Source organism: Lampetra fluviatilis, chromosome 49 (genome assembly GCF_964198595.1).
Source record: "Lampetra fluviatilis chromosome 49, kcLamFluv1.1, whole genome shotgun sequence".
NCBI classification, from domain to species: Eukaryota; Metazoa; Chordata; class Hyperoartia; order Petromyzontiformes; family Petromyzontidae; genus Lampetra; species Lampetra fluviatilis.
In genome coordinates this window covers 2,598,897-2,614,683 of record NC_136323.1, presented here as the reverse complement: position 1 = coordinate 2,614,683, position 15,787 = coordinate 2,598,897, and the positions used below count along the sequence as shown (strand labels likewise).

Genomic DNA, 15,787 nt, shown 5'->3' with positions numbered 1-15,787 from the left:
TGGACCCAGGGTCCGCGTTACAATGAAGCTCACGGAGTTCGAAGCGGCGCTGGCAAGTCACGGCTGCCGCGTCTCGCAGCAGCAGCATCGGCGGCGACGGCTGCGCAAGGCAGGCGCCGCTTATTACGCACGACATTCACAGCCGGCAGATGAGGCCAATTAAAGGTGCAAGATCTAGCGCCTCTCGGCAAAGGGGCTGCCGGCATGAATGTACAAAATTTACAGAGGCGACCGTCTCCGGATCGTCTCATTAAAACGAGGATGAATACGCGATTACATCCTGTGCACCAGCACGCTCACACTCGCGCGCGCCTCTCTCTCTCTCACGTCGGGGTTAACCCCTTCCCTGCGCGCTGCCTGGGAACACGTGTTCGGGTGCGTTTTGTTTAACACGGCGGGGAAACTCAAGAGACCGAATCAATTACAACTAAAGGGGACAGCAATGAAGGGAACGGAAATCAAGACGGACAATTTTGCACGAAGGTAAATAAGCTTTAAATAATACATTCCCCGGAATGTCAATAGCTACGTGCCTGTTAATTTTAGACTGATCACACCACCACCACCGCCGCCGCCACCATCATCATCATCAGTCGCTTGCCCCCGATATTGGATCGTAGCGGTCCCCACGAGACGCCGCCAGGGCGACTCTGAGCGCGCCTCCACTCCGTGCGCATACCTGGGGCGCGGGGTGCGACAGTAGTGGCCGCGCGGGGCGGGGGGGCAATGTCTAAGTCGCCCGACTCGAGTGACCCAAACGAGGGGAAAGTGGCCGAGCGTGCGCGGAGGGGGTTTGTGGGGTGGGAGGGGTGGGAGGTCCAGCTCCCCACTCTCCTCACGCTCTCCCCACGCTCCCCACTCTCCCCACGCTCTCCACGCTCCCCACGCTCCCCGCTCTCCCCACTCTCCCCACGCTCCCCCCGCTCTCCCCACGCTCCCCACTCTCCCCACGCTCTCCCCACGCTCCCCACTCTCCCCACGCTCTCCCCACGTTCCCCACTCTCCCCACGCTCCCCACTCTCCCCACGCTCCCCACTCTCCCCACGCTCCCCACTCTCCCCACGCTCCCCACTCTCCCCACGCTCCCCACTCTCCCCACGCTCCCCACTCTCCCCACGCTCTCCCCCACTCTCCCCACGCTCCCCACGCTCCCCACGCTCCCCACTCTCCCCACGCTCCCCACTCTCCCCACGCTCCCACGCTCCCCACTCTCCCCACGCTCTCCACTCTCCCCACGCTCTCTCCACGCTCCCCGCGCGCTCTCGGACCCTCGCTCGTCGCTCGCAAAGCGGGAGCCAGATCCGCCGCGACCTCTGGGCTCTCCCCTTGGCGAGGGCGAGACGGGCGTCGCAGGAAGCGGCCGAGTGTCGAGGCGAGGAAGCGCGGTGACCTTTTCATTACCCCGAGCGACTCAACGACACCCGCTTTGATTTGAGCAATGCGGCCGATATCAATTGTAGAGTAATATTGCATCTTGCTGAAACTGTCTTACCCTCCTCTCTCTGCACTGCAATCTAATTTCGCTGCCCAGGGCGCGGACTATTGATTGGCGGCGGTGCTGCTGCTGCTGCTGCTGCAGGTGCGGTCACTGCTTTCTTTGACGCACCAATCTAGTAAAACGTTACTGCTCTCTTTGTCATCCGATATGCGCTCGCCGTAGTGGCTGTTCGCCCTTTGTGTGTTTTTTACGCTCCGCTGTTTTGTTGCCACTTTGGTAGCGCGTCGCTTGCGAATGCCACCAATGGGAGACATCCGAGGAATGTGGAAATTTCCAACCGCTGGTTGAGTCGCCGCAGCCCGCCGTGATGAACACCGCCCCGTGCGACTTTAACGAGCTTGACAGGAGCTTTTTTGGTGCATTTGTAGTTAAAAAATAAATAAAACCATCACAAGCTGTGCTCAATCCACTGCTGGATGAAGGCCTCTCCAAGCTGACCACGATTTTGTTCAGCTTCTGCTTGCAATGTGTTCCCCCCCCCAGTTCTCCGTTGATGAAGACGTGTGTTATCATTGGCCTCTTACCCTGGTTAAATAATAGACATCGGAAATAAATATATGAATAGAACATCCGCAGCCTGCAGGCCACGCATGGTGGGTTAAAGTGTGGTTATTCCCGCCTCTTACAATATATATCTCAACTAAAACTTACAAAACATTTATATTTTACCAGGTAAGGCCCACTGAGCTGTATAGTTACTTGTCAGAAGCGACCTGGCCACAAATGATAGCTCAACGAAGTGGCTCATCGCGTGGAAATTGAGCAGCCCAAGACTGTAGACGCATCTTTCTAAATGTGGAGGGGAAAAAACGGAGGACCCGGAGAAAAATCCACGCGACTACAGGGAGAGAGAGACACCGCAGACTCCAAATATACAGCAGCAGGCGTCCAGGGTCGGGATCGAACCCACGACCCTCCTGTATATCAGGCGAGGTAGTTAACATCTCCTAGCCACCGTGATGATGATGAGAGAGAGAGACGCAAACTCCAAATATACAGCAGGCATCAGGGTCGGGATCGAACCCACGTCATCGTGTATACTAGGCGAGGTGGTTAACATCTCCTAGCCACCGTGATGATGATGAGAAAGAGAGACGCATACTCCAAATATACAGCAGGCGTCAGGGTCGGGATCGAGCCCACGTCCTCCTGTATACCAGACGAGATGGTTAACATCTCCTAGCCACCGTGATGATGATGAGAGAGACACGCAAACTCCAAATATACAGCAGGCATCAGGGTCCGGATCGAACCCACGTCATCCTGTATACCAGGCGAGGTAGTTAACATCTCTTAGCCACCGTGATGATGATGAGAGAGATAGAGAGACGCAAACTCCAAATATACAGCAGGCGTCAGGGTCGGGATCGAGCCCACGTCCTCCTGTATACCAGGCGAGGTGGTTAACATCTCCTAGCCACCGTGGCACCATATCTGACCAGCATGAAAGAGTAGGTCAAATACCCCGTAGGGTGTGGCTCTCCAGAGCTCTCTCTAGCTGAGGCCCCTTCAGGTAGCGGGAGGTGTGACCAAGCAGTTGCAGGGCTGCGCCTTTACCTCTTTAGTTTATTCACAGCCATCGCAAGTGGTCTATGGAGGATGCTCACCCGAGGCCTCTCACTTTGTTCTTTAACACAGAACGAGAGGGCATTTTTATCAATCCAGTTGGACCGTTGGCGCAGCTTTAAATTGCAAGGTCGTTACGTCAAATTACCATATTACGGTAATATTTTCCCGTGGGATTGAAGGCGATTCGCATGCGGGGGTTGGAGTCCGCGATACGACCTCGTTAAGTCGGGGACAAATGAACGCACTTAGCCGAAGACAGCGATATGGTAATTTTGCCTTTTAGAATGTGCTTTAAAGAGCTGAAAAGTGGAAGTTTGAGCTTTATTTAAGAAAGGCTATTTAATTTGTCCAAAAATCTATTTTGAAGCAGTTCATGCACGCACGCACTGACGGACACACACACACGCACGCATGTACATGTACAAAAAATGCACACACAGACACAGATCCCCCTTATAGCCTTAACAGACTGTTGGAGCAAGTGCTGTTAGTGAACGCCAATGAAGGTCAGAACGGCACACGAGGTGGTGGGTGGCGAGCACCACACCCAGCCGCCTTTGTCTCCCTCGTGACGATGTCTACGCACTGCATCGGTGCAGATTATCGTCACTTGCGTCGGTGGCTGTGAGCCGGGAATCGAACTCGGGTGACCGTGTTCGTAGCACAGCGTGCTCACCGAAACGCCACCACTCCCCACATGCACCGCACAAACGCCCAGTCGGCGTACCTGTCTAAGCGCTCTGTGTCCCACCCACGCTACTGCAGAGCAGGTCACCCAGCCTCCCACATCTACATAAACTGTGGAGGTGGAATGATGGCCTCGGCGGCTTGGGTTAAGGCGAGGACCAGCAGCAGAAAAGCACCCGAGTCGGGAATTGAACCTCGGCTCTACTTGCCGTGAGGCGCGGGTGTCGACACTGCCTCGCCCGCTATGGAATCGGTGCGAACGGCTCAACGGGACAATGGTCGAGAGTAGTGACGGAGTGGCAGCCTATGGATGGAACGGTGACAGAGACTAAACTAAAAACTATATATAGATGTTTTTATTATTATACCAGGTAAGGCCCACTGAGCTATGTAACTATATTCTTGGTTATTTCGGTAAAGTCACGTAGAAGGGAAATAATAAAATAAAATAATAATATTTTAATATTTCCCTTCTACGTGACTTTACCGAAAGAACCAATAATATGAATCCCTGCAGTCACGAAAGCTTAAATTCTATATAACTATGTTTCAGAAGCGAACTGGCCATAAATGATAGCTCAACTTTGTAGCTTATCATGTGGAAATCCAGAGCAGACAAAGACTCTAAACGCACGTTTCTAAGTGTGGAGGGAAAAAACTGGAGGACCCGGAGAAAAATCCACACGACCACGTGCAGCGAGGCACGCAAACTCCAAATATACAGCAGGCGTCTGGGTGGGTGAGATCGAACCCACGACATCCTGCATACCAGTCGAGGCAGTTAACATCTCGCAAACCAGAAAGCACAGCCACCACGGAGATGGAGCGATGGAATCAGTTTCTGCGCAGGCGTTGGGCGAATCGTTACATCGCAGCATCGATAGACATGGCGGCGACTTGGAGGAGGCCTTCATCCAGCAGTGGATTGAGGTTGGCCGCTGCTGGTGATGATGATGATGATCATGATATGAATTCAGGGGCTCAGTAGAGCAGCGAGCCGGTGAACCAGTCTAGGAGTCCCACTGGAAGTTCAGCTGCCGATCAAACCCCGGAGCTTTCGCGAGGTGACGAGCCCCCCCCCCCCCCGACAAGACAAATGGAGCTTGGCTTATCAGCGGGTTGTCTACACAGCGTTGCCTTTCGCACCAGCCGTGATAGCGTCAGCACGGGGCCGCGCCGGGATCATTAACTAACGACCCCCCAAGGGCGATGTCCTCAAAACATTACTCCCCCCCCCTCCTCCTCCTCTCCCGTAACAATTCCTGAGCCCCTGCGCCCTTCCCCACCCACCCACGCGATGCTGCTGCTGCTGCTGCTATTCGTGCGATGAGATAATTCGCGTAATGAGTCACCCAGCACTGTTCGCCACCGGCACCCATCCACCGTCCACTCAGTTCATTGTCACAATTTCTGGCGCTCGCGAGCCACTAAAGAGGACGTTCTTAATTGTTGTTGTTGTTGTTGTCCCCCCCCCCCATGTTATCCCTGATTGTGCCCCTCGGCGTCATTAGAGAAGCGATCCCATTCAGATCTCTCGCAGTGATGGGGAACGGCACGCGGAGGTGGATGTCGTAGAACAATCCCCGAAATCGCGTTAAGTGCCCTCTGTTCTTCACAATGTAAGGGGGCTAGTCTCAGAATATGTATTTATACTGAAGGAATCCGATAAGCTATAAAGCTCTTTTTCACAGATTTCCAGTAGGGGCGTGTAAGAACCGTACAACAACAAACAACACACAAACACATGATAGTAGCGTAAAGCACAAGACAGTAATTTATTGTCTGCAAAGTTTATCCATAGGACAACTACTGTTGACCTCACCTTCAAAGTGGTTGATTATTTTATCGACCCCGGAAGGATGATGGGCTGAGTGGACCTCCCCGGCCAGGATTTGACCTCGGGACCTTCCTCCGATGGCGAGCCGCTCGATCGCTCGCTCTACCACTGGTGGTGGCGTGGGGAGTTTTTTTTTTAATTATTATTATTCATTTCACGAACAAAGTATTTTAGTTAATTGTTCAAGTGGCGTGCCCCGAAGAACCATTAAGCTCGCTGATTGCAGTATTACGGAAGCATTCTCAAAGCATCAAACTATCGCGGGCGCGATAAATTGACTGAAACTCTTTAGCCTAATGAGAAGCCGAGCACTTAATTAAAGGCACCTTTTAGCAAAAAAAAAAAATCACAATTCATTTTTAATTTGATGTCGATATCCCATTACAGGGAGTCAATGCTAATTAAAAGCCGACACGTAACCCTCAGGTGACTCATCCGGGTGCCAAGAAACTTCGAGCAAATGCTCAATTGCATTTACCACGGCACGGGTGGATCCAGTGGGGTAGATGTTACTGTCGGCGAGTGCCTATTGCTACCAAATAGTCATAATTTGACACAATTTGGAATGCGTGCTGGGCACAGTTTCCGATCACTCTCTGCACGCGCGCGAGAGATGGAGAACGACTCAGAGGCGCGGGTAAACCCACGGACAAGTGCGAAAGCAGCCAGAAGTGTTGCCAAGAACAAATTGCCTAACCTCCGTGGTTCTACAATTGGGATGTTTTTTTTTGGCAATTCCATTAACGAGTGATGACACATGCGGGAGGTCCGTCGTGTACGGGGGGAGAAACACTCAGTCCCCACACACGATGAGAACAGAGACGGAAGCGAGCCCACTTGCTGCACTGCCACATTCCTGGCAATGTCTGGGGATGACGGGCGTCCAGCGTGCATGGGTAGGGAGGGAGTTTCACGGATCGGTGTCATCCGCCAAACCCTCGCCCACTCCACAGTGCTGGGTTGGCTGCAAGTGGGCGTCACTGCCCGCCTTTGTCTCCCCAACACTGGTGGTGATGGGCACGCGCGACCTCCAGCACGACCACCATTTCAAGCTCAGTTGATGCAACAGTCGTCCAGACTAGCTTTGTATAAACAAAACGTTTCCACTGCCTTCTTCTTGGTACTTTCGGTAAAGTCACGTAGAAGGTAAATTTTTTTAATAATAAAAAATAAAACATAATAAAATACAATTCTCACGACATTTCGGCCACAACTCAAGCAGCCGTCCTCAGGTGAAGAACAGGTCTGTCGGAAAGACAGCGTCTGAATGAACACCACCAAGCTTGGCAGCGTATATTTAAAAGAAGAAAAAGTTGCCACTGGCGATATGTTAGAAGGGATAGGGTATACGCAACTTGGGAGGTTGGGGATAGGAGGTTGTGATGGGTGGAACACGGGTGCAGGAGGAGGAGGAGGGCAGGTTACAGAGACGGGCATTGGAGTGGCATCCAGAGGTTCCTGACCAAGGGGAAGAGACGACCCAAAGCCCCAGGGCGATGCTGGTGGTGGAGATGATACCTACTGGTGGTGGTGATGCTACCACTGGTGGTGCTGCTGGTGCTGGTGGTGGTAGGGGCTACAGGACTTGAGCATTGTTGCGGTTGCACCCGATTCAAGAGCCGAATGGCTCACAGGGCTATACCTAATAAATTAACTTGAACTTGAAGAGTAAGGGAGCGATGGGGAGGCGCGGCTGGCACCAATGACATTTGCCGTGATGACGTCTCGACCGTGAACCAGACCTCTGCCCCTACCACCCTGCACCTATCCTCATCCATGGCCGTTTCCCAACTACACGCATGTCCCCTATACCCCACTGCCTATCATCCATGCTGCACCCATCAGACACCCTCACTCACCATCACACTCCACCTTATTCTGCCTTGCCTACCCCTGCAACATCAGCTCCATTGCCAGCCCAAATCCCTCCCTCTATTCCATCACATTCCTCACTGAACGCCGTCGGAATACATCTCATAGGGCGCTATATAAATGTGAAATAGAATCGAATCTGAACCAGGAGCCGAGCCCAGGCCATCTGAGATTGCAGCGCAGTGCGCTAATCACCGTGCCGTAGCCCACGCACACGTCCACGCACCCCGTGCGCGCATGAACGTGTGCATGAGTTAACATGCTAATGAGTTTAGTTTTTTTTTGGCTAAGAATAACCCGTGCCATATTTCACGGCTGTAAACTGTGCGCAGACAACGCGCGGGATACGTAAGGTCAGAGTGTTCGCCGCAAACACCAAGCGCCTAACTGCTGCGTCGAGCCATTAAGTCGGTGACTTTAGTTTGAGTCGCGATTTTATTTATTTCCGATTAAATACAATTCTCTCAGCGGTCAATTCCCTCTGATAAATCTGACGGCCTGTTCCTCGATCGCCACCCCACCGCCCCCCCCGGTGGCAGCGGCCAGCCGACGGGCACGACGGCGCTCGCTCGGTACAATCCATCGCCACGGGGCTTTCAAACGCCGAAAGAAAAAATAATGAATTTCGATTTAAAGCTTTCGTGACTGCAGGGATTCATCTTCTTGGTTCTTTCGGTAAAGTCACGTAGAATGGAAATAATAAAATAATAGAATAAAAAATAAAAAATAATAAAATAATTCTCACGACGTTTCGGCCACAACGCAAGCAGCCGTCCTCAGGTGAAGAACAGGTCTGTCGAGAAGACAGATGCATTTAGAACAGGTCTGTCGAGAAGACAGTCATTCAGACTCTGTCTTCTCGACAGACCTGTTCTTCACCTGAGGACGGCTGCTTGCGTTGTGGCTGAAACGTCGTGAGAATTATTTTATTATGTTTTATTTTAAATTCTATTATTTTATTATTTCCATTCTACGTGACTTTACCGAATGAACCAAGAAGATGAAAAAAGAATAATCATTGCACAACAACAATGCAAGCGAACGGTTTCCGCCGTGCGTTGCAGGCGAACGGTCGCTGTTGTTGCTGCTGCTGCTGCGGCGGCTCTAGCAGCGTCCTCTCTTGTCTTGGGAAAGAGCCCCGCGAGCCCCAGCCTCCGACGATTTATTCTCTGGTTATGGTTTTTATTTGTGTGTGTGTGTGCGCACAAAACGCCGAACGGTTCGTAGTTTACAAAATAAAGGGGGGAGCTGGGGAAAGGGACGGGGTTAGATCGCGTAAGTATGTGTCATTAGCCCGCCACCACCCGACACAGCCAATCAGTAAGGGTTGTCACGTGAAACAAAACGTGGCAATAAGCCATTGCTTCAGACCGCCCGGTGTGTTGGAAAGTAAATCCACAAAATGCACGTTTTGAGTACTGTGACGCAACACAAGCGTCCGTCATCAGGTGGGAAAGCAAGTCTTTCCCAAAACGTCGTGATTTATTTTATTTTCTACCTACGTGACTTTGCCGAAAGAACCAAAGAGTATGGATTCCTGCAGTCACGAAAGCTTCAAATCAAGATTGAACAATTCCTGTCACCAGCTCTGCAGAGCCTAGTGGTGGGAATTCAGAACCACAAAGTGTCTTCATACTGGAGGAATCCGGTGAGCTGTGAAGCTCTTTATTTCACAGATGTCCAGTAGGGGCGGGCAAGAACGTCACAACAACAATCGATACAAAACAGGATAGTGGTGCAAAGTACAAGAAAGGTGAACAAATCAATCAAACGCTTACAAATACAACTACCCAGGCAAAGCCCACTGAGCAATTAACTTATTTTTCAGAAGCGACCTGGCCACAAATGATAGCTCAACAAAGTGGCCCATCATTTGGACATTTATATCACCGAAATTATCTAAATAATCTCAATGCATGTTTCTAACTTCAGTGGGAGCGAATCAAATGCCCTTCCAGAGTAAACTAAATGCAGCAGATACGTTTTTGTTTTGTTTCGTTGAAGGAGAAGGATGTTAAACGTTTCACAGGCAAGATAAGTAACGTAAATGTATGATAGATAGCAGCAGGCTACTCGGAGGTAAAGTTAATAGGACGAATTAGAGAAAGGTCAAGTGAGATGTCTCGGACACGCAATGTGAAAAGAAGCGAGTGAATATGAATGTGTTTTGACTGAGAAAATTGCAGGTATACAAGAAGCCAGGGATTATAGCGAATTAAGCTACGCGAGCAAATTGGACAATCGGATGCAATTGTGAGCATCTCATAAAACGTGTTAGAGTTAATATCATGGACACGGCTAAATGGAAGGCAGGCCATGCGTGATTGCGGATGTCTTTGACAGAGGGCACGGCTCGTAGAGGGAGAGAGAGAGAGAGCGCAAAGAATATCTCTACGGGACAACCACTGTTGACATGCCCACAAAGTGGTGCTTTATCAACCGCGGAGGGATGACCGGCTGAGTCAACACCCCCCGGGCAGGATGTCAACTCGAAACCTTCCGATGGCGAGCCGCTTGCTCCGCCGTTGAGCAGCCACCTGGTAAGTAAATATATAGAGGCAATGGTAGAGGCGCGGCCCTGCAACTGCTGGTTCACGCCACTGGTGTGGGGGTGGAGGTTCACCCACGCTTTACCCCACCACACGTGACCTGCCAGTTGCAGAGCTGCCCCCCTTTGCCTCATTGTTAAACAGCCAATCGTAAAGCCCGGGTCTAGAGTCGGCTAAAGCAGGGCACCCTGAAAGTGTACATACTCTTAGTTCTTTCGGTAAAGTCACGTAGGTAAAAAATGAAATTAAAATTAATAAAAAATAAAAACAATAAAATCACGACGTTTCGGATGCAACACAAGCTTCCGTCTTCAGGTGAAACTGTCACAGCAAAAAAATCTGTATCAAGCTTCAAATCTAGAATTCACCCTGAAAGTGTTTTCTCTCTTCAACGAAGCAAACAACGACAGGACGGAATCTTCATCAGTCCAGTGGGACTGTTCCCTGCAGGCGTTTCAACCACGCGCTCAGTCACGTGACCGTTATCCGTAGCAATTTCTGGGCTGCCCCTTTGCTATGTCACGCTTCGTGCATTTGCATCGGGGGAATGCTGATGGTACTACGCGGTTGTGGAAATAGCTCTTGCGCGGCCGTGGCAATGACTCGCCCTTCAGGCACACTGCCTGCATCGTTTCCCACCTTTGATCGATGGCTCGTAGTGGCTTGCAGTGCCTCGCGCCGGCCAATTTGATATTGATATTCAAAATGCCGCGGTTCTCACAACCCATCTATCCCTGTAGCAGCAGCGGCGGCAGCAGCAGCAGCAGCCTGGGCAGCGTTCCCACAGCCGTGCCCTCCCTTCAACATCACCGCCCTAGTGGAAGATTATTTCTATGATCTGTGTTTTGATTTAGTGTGCTGATCTTAAAGGTGCATTGAAAAATGTTGATACTCCGACTGATGCTCCTGCTGTTGTGGAGTGACTCATGCAGCCAGCTATGGCTGCAGAGTTTGGTAGTACATGTTGTTTACGTCGTTTATTGTGAAAATTCGGTCACAGTTCCTATGATCACTGTTTTATTGCTTTTAAGGCTTTATTTTGGTGATTTTCGAAAAGTTTTATGGTTTGGCCATGTTTGTTTGTTGTAGTACAGCGTTAGACTGATGGCCTTAATCTAAGTTGTCTTGTGGTTGTTGTTGTTTGACTTGCATCCCACTGGGATTTTTGCACACAGTGTTGGTGTACGGTGCTTTTTCTGCAATATTTTGCTGTCTTTTCTTGGATTTTCTGTTTGCACTTAGTCACTTTAAGATGTTTTCTTGTTCATGTTTTTGTTTTCTGCTTGTTGCGGTTGCACCCGATTCAAGAGCCGAATGGCTCACAGGGCTATACCTAATAAATGAACTTGAACTCTTTAACTAACATTTTTTTCTATTCGAGTCATCTTTCCGCAACCCACCTCTCCAATCGTTTCACCCCGATCGCAGCTGCCTGCGCGGCGTGCCGCCAAACTCGGCGAAAGAGACGGAGGCGTGCTATCCCTCGCGATAGGAGAGAGGCCCGCGGGAATGGATATCATAGAGCTACGTCGGAGATCCATTCGTGTGACCCCATGACATAAATACTTTTTGGTTCTTTCCCTTGACATATGTTTACATGCCAGTGCCGTAGTCATCCTGAATCCATCACTTTGATGTGTATCTACCTCAGTTTTACGCAGCGTAGTTTTTTTAAAGCAATTTTGGGCGATTCAACTTTTCAGCGTGCTCATAATTTATTTATTAAATACTTGCCACGTTTGGTGTGCTGCTTTCGATTTACTTTGTCACGCGGTCGTTTCGCTCTGATGTCTCTACAGTTGCGGTTTTGCTCTTAGCTTCCTCGTCGTACTGGGCTGTCCTGTTCGTCTTTGTTTTTGTGGATCACTCAGGAAGTCACTCTCGCAAACGAAAACTCATATCCATCCTGACCTCTCGACCTCTCACACAGGTTGCACGAACCCACGTGCCGCTTTCACTTCTGCTCCGCACAGTAGGGGGGGAGGGGGTGCAACAACTCTCTCGCCAACGTTTGAATGCGATGGAATCGCTTTTGTTTTGCTTTTGGGTGCAGTCATCGGTGAACCGAGTTGCCGAACATTCGAGAAAGCTTCGCCGTACAGTTCCCTTGAGCCGGTGGTCTGGATAAGGCTGTGGAGCTTTTGTGCATGGAGCGCACAACGTTTGCGCATTAGTTGAATGCGCCTCTAAGTATATTTGTGTATGTTAGTGGGTGGGCGTTTCTTAGTGGGTGCGTGTATTTGTTAGTCTGTGTTTGTGTGTGAGTAGGGGAGCGGTGGGGTAGCAGTCAGCGCGCTGCGCTACGAACCCGTCGGCCCGAGTCCGATTCCCGCTCACGGCCAACACCGGTGACGATTCTCTGAATCGGTACCTGGGCCTCCCCTAGGTCGACTCGGTCTCAAATGAGTACCTGGTGTGATGTGTAAAAGCATTGCCACCAGGGAGACAAAGGCGGCCGGGCGTGGTGCTGGCCACCGACCCTCTTGTGTACCGTTCTGGCCTTCATAGGTGCTCGCTAACAGCACTTGCCCCAACAGTCTGTTAAGGCTATACGGGGGATCTTTGTCTTGAACAGGACGCCAAACAGAGCAAAAAAACATTGCCGCAAAATCACCGGAATTTTCGTATCGCCTGACGGCTAAAAATGTGTAAACAGTTCGGCCTGCTTATTTATTTATATAAGATGTATACACCGAGCAACTCAATTTGGCCGCGACAAGCTAGTTTACAATGAAACCCCGCGGGCTCGCGTTATATTTTAATATGTTTTCGGAAGAAAATTGTGGAATTGTGTTACCTTCATTCTATCCCAACCACGTGGCCACGCGTGTGCCATACATCTCTCATATTACAACGGCCCCTTCAGGATGGACCTGTTGGCTCGGTAAGTCCTGGTCGTAAGGGTTTTTTTTTCTCTTTCAATATTATTATTATATCAACGGGTTTATACAAGGTGGCTTTTATAAAGCGGCGGCGGCGCAGACACACGCCCGGTTTGTATATACAGGGGAGGAAGGACCCTGTTCGTTTCGTTTCATTATTGAAAAATCATCATGCAGGGGAGGGCCTTGCTAAGGTTGCTTGGCCCTGACGTTGTTTGTCGAGGCGATGGGTCGACTCCGCGTACGTCGATCAAGTGTCCCGTGTGGCTGCAGACGCGCGCGCGCGCTACGATTCTCTTAAGCGGTCGTGGGCCTCCCCTAGGTCGACTCAGCCTGAAATGAGTACCCGCTGTGGCGGCGTTAAACATCGGCGCTCGGGGAGGCAAAGGCGGCCGGGCGTGGTGTTGGCCACCCGCCCACTCGTGCGCCGTGCCGGCCTTCATAGGTGCTCGCTAACAGCACTTGCCCCAACAGTCTGTTAAGGCTACACGGAGGGGATGGGGGGGATGGAGTGGGGGAGGGATGGGGGGGATGGGGGGGGGATGGAGTGGGGGAGGGATGGGATGGATGGGGGGGAATGGGGGGGGTTGTTTTTTTTTTAGTGATGAGTGTGAGACTCAGGACCTCCTAGCAGCAGCTGCTGTTCGCCTCTGCTCGCCTCTGCTCGCCTCTGCCGGTGCGGCGGTCTCAGCTGCCCCCTTCTATTCGGCTGCCACGATGGCCCCCGTGTCCCCTTCGATGGGAACTTCAGCTCGGGGATAACTCCTTGTGACTGAGCGGCCTCGGCGCTGCAGACTCGGATAATTCTCCGTGCGTGACTCCCTTCCCCCTCGAGGCCAGCCCGCATGTACGACACGACATCAGTTGCGCGCTATTTCATTTGACGCGGACGTAACAATGTACGACGTTTTACAACACCCCCCTCCCCACCCCGTCCGTAAATTATTAGAAATAAACAACAAAAACAACAACAACAACAACAGTTGTTGGGCTCAGATCCAAATGGCCAATATGTCAAGCGGCAAGCAATAAATAGCACTGCCAGAGCTGTAATTGATAATGAATAAGAGTGTTCGGCGCGTCTCGAATCGAGCGAGGTTACACTTGGGAGGGAATTTCTCCGGTGAGCGACTGAGTTGGCAGACACGCCAATTTTGCGGATGGTAGCAGCAGCAGTAGCAGCAACATCGGTCGCATCGGACCTCCATAAACCTTTACGAGTCTGTAGAACCGCAGGAGAAGACGGAATGGCTTAATAAAAAAAGGCTCCCGATTGGGGCTCAAGATAGACACGAAAGAAATCAGTCACGTGCCGCGTGAGTACGCTACAAGACTGGTGATGTTTGTCGTACAGACACCGCTGGGATACTCAGCAGAGAATTGTCTGTGTGTCTACCTCGTGTGGAGACACAGCTGGTACACTCAGCAGAGGGTTGTCTGTGTGTGTGTGTGTCTACCACGTGGGGAGACACCGCTGGTACATTCAGCAGAGAATTGTGTGTGTGTGTCTACCTCGTGTGGAGACACAGCTGGTACACTCAGCAGAGGGTTGTCTCTGTGTGTGTGTGTGTCTACCACGTGGGGAGACACAGCTGGTACACTCAGCAGAGAATTGTGTGTGTGTGTCTACCTCGTGTGGAGACACAGCTGGTACACTCAGCAGAGGGTTGTCTGTGTGTGTCTACCTCGTGTGGAGACACAGCTGGTACACTCAGCAGAGGGTTGTCTCTGTGTGTGTGTGTGTCTACCTCGTGTGGAGACAAAGCTGGTACACTCAGCAGAGGGTTGTCTCTGTGTGTGTGTGTCTACCACGTGTGGAGACACCGCTGGTACACTCAGCAGAGGGTTGTCTCTGTGTGTGTGTGTCTACCTCGTGTGGAGACACAGCTGGTACACTCAGCAGAGGGTTGTCTCTGTGTGTGTGTGTGTACCTCGTGTGGAGACACCGCTGGTACACTCAGCAGAGGGTTGTCTCTGTGTGTGTTTGTCTACGACGTGTGGAGACACAGCTGGTACACTCAGCAGAGGGTTGTCTCTGTGTGTGTGTGTCTACCTCGTGTGGAGACACAGCTGGTACACTCAGCAGAGGGTTGTCTGTGTGTGTGTGTCTACCACGTGTGGAGACACCGCTGGTACACTCAGCAGAGGGTTGTCTCTGTGTGTGTGTGTCTACCTCGTGTGGAGACACCGCTGGTACACTCAGCAGAGGGTTGTCTCTGTGTGTGTGTGTCTACCTCGTGTGGAGACACCGCTGGTACACTCAGCAGAGGGTTGTCTCTGTGTGTGTGTGTCTACGACGTGTGGAGACACAGCTGGTACACTCAGCAGAGGGTTGTCTCTGTGTGTGTGTCTACCTCGCGGAGAGCGGTAGTGCAGTGGTTAGCGCGTTTCGCTACAAATCAGATTATTTGGACAGGTCCTGGGCATCCTCCCCTAGGTCGACTCAGCCTCAAACGATTCCCTGGTGCGGTGAGTCAACATCGCCACTCGGGAGACAAAGGCGGCCAAGCGTGGTGCTGGCCACCCACCCCCTCGTGTGCCGTGGCGACCTTCATTGGTGCAGCACTTGCCCCAACAGTCTGCTGAGGCTATACGTGTGATCGTTGTCTTTGTCTACCCAGGGCAGTTGAAATTAAAAAGGACCCGTAATGAAGATGATGAAATCTCGACGCGGATGAGATCATGGTGGGGACACTGAACTTCACAACGAAGCGAGACGCAGCAGCGACAGCGACGGAGGCGATGGAACGAGCAGAGGGACGTTGCTTCATCATTGCGCCGCTACTCGGCTCTTCGTTCGCGTGGCATTTCCACCACCACCACCACAACAACAACAAAGCAGCAAGAGGCTACAAGTGCGAGTTGATAGCAGGTCAGCCACTCTGCGACGTCA

General features: G+C 51.4%; 1 protein-coding gene across 1 annotated transcript in view; it reads right to left on the bottom strand.

Moving 5' to 3' along the window:
- The window catches only part of LOC144948438 (heparan sulfate 2-O-sulfotransferase 1-like), a 99,488-nt gene that overhangs the window by 70,941 nt on the left and 12,760 nt on the right, over positions 1 to 15,787 (bottom strand). The window lies entirely within an intron of this gene.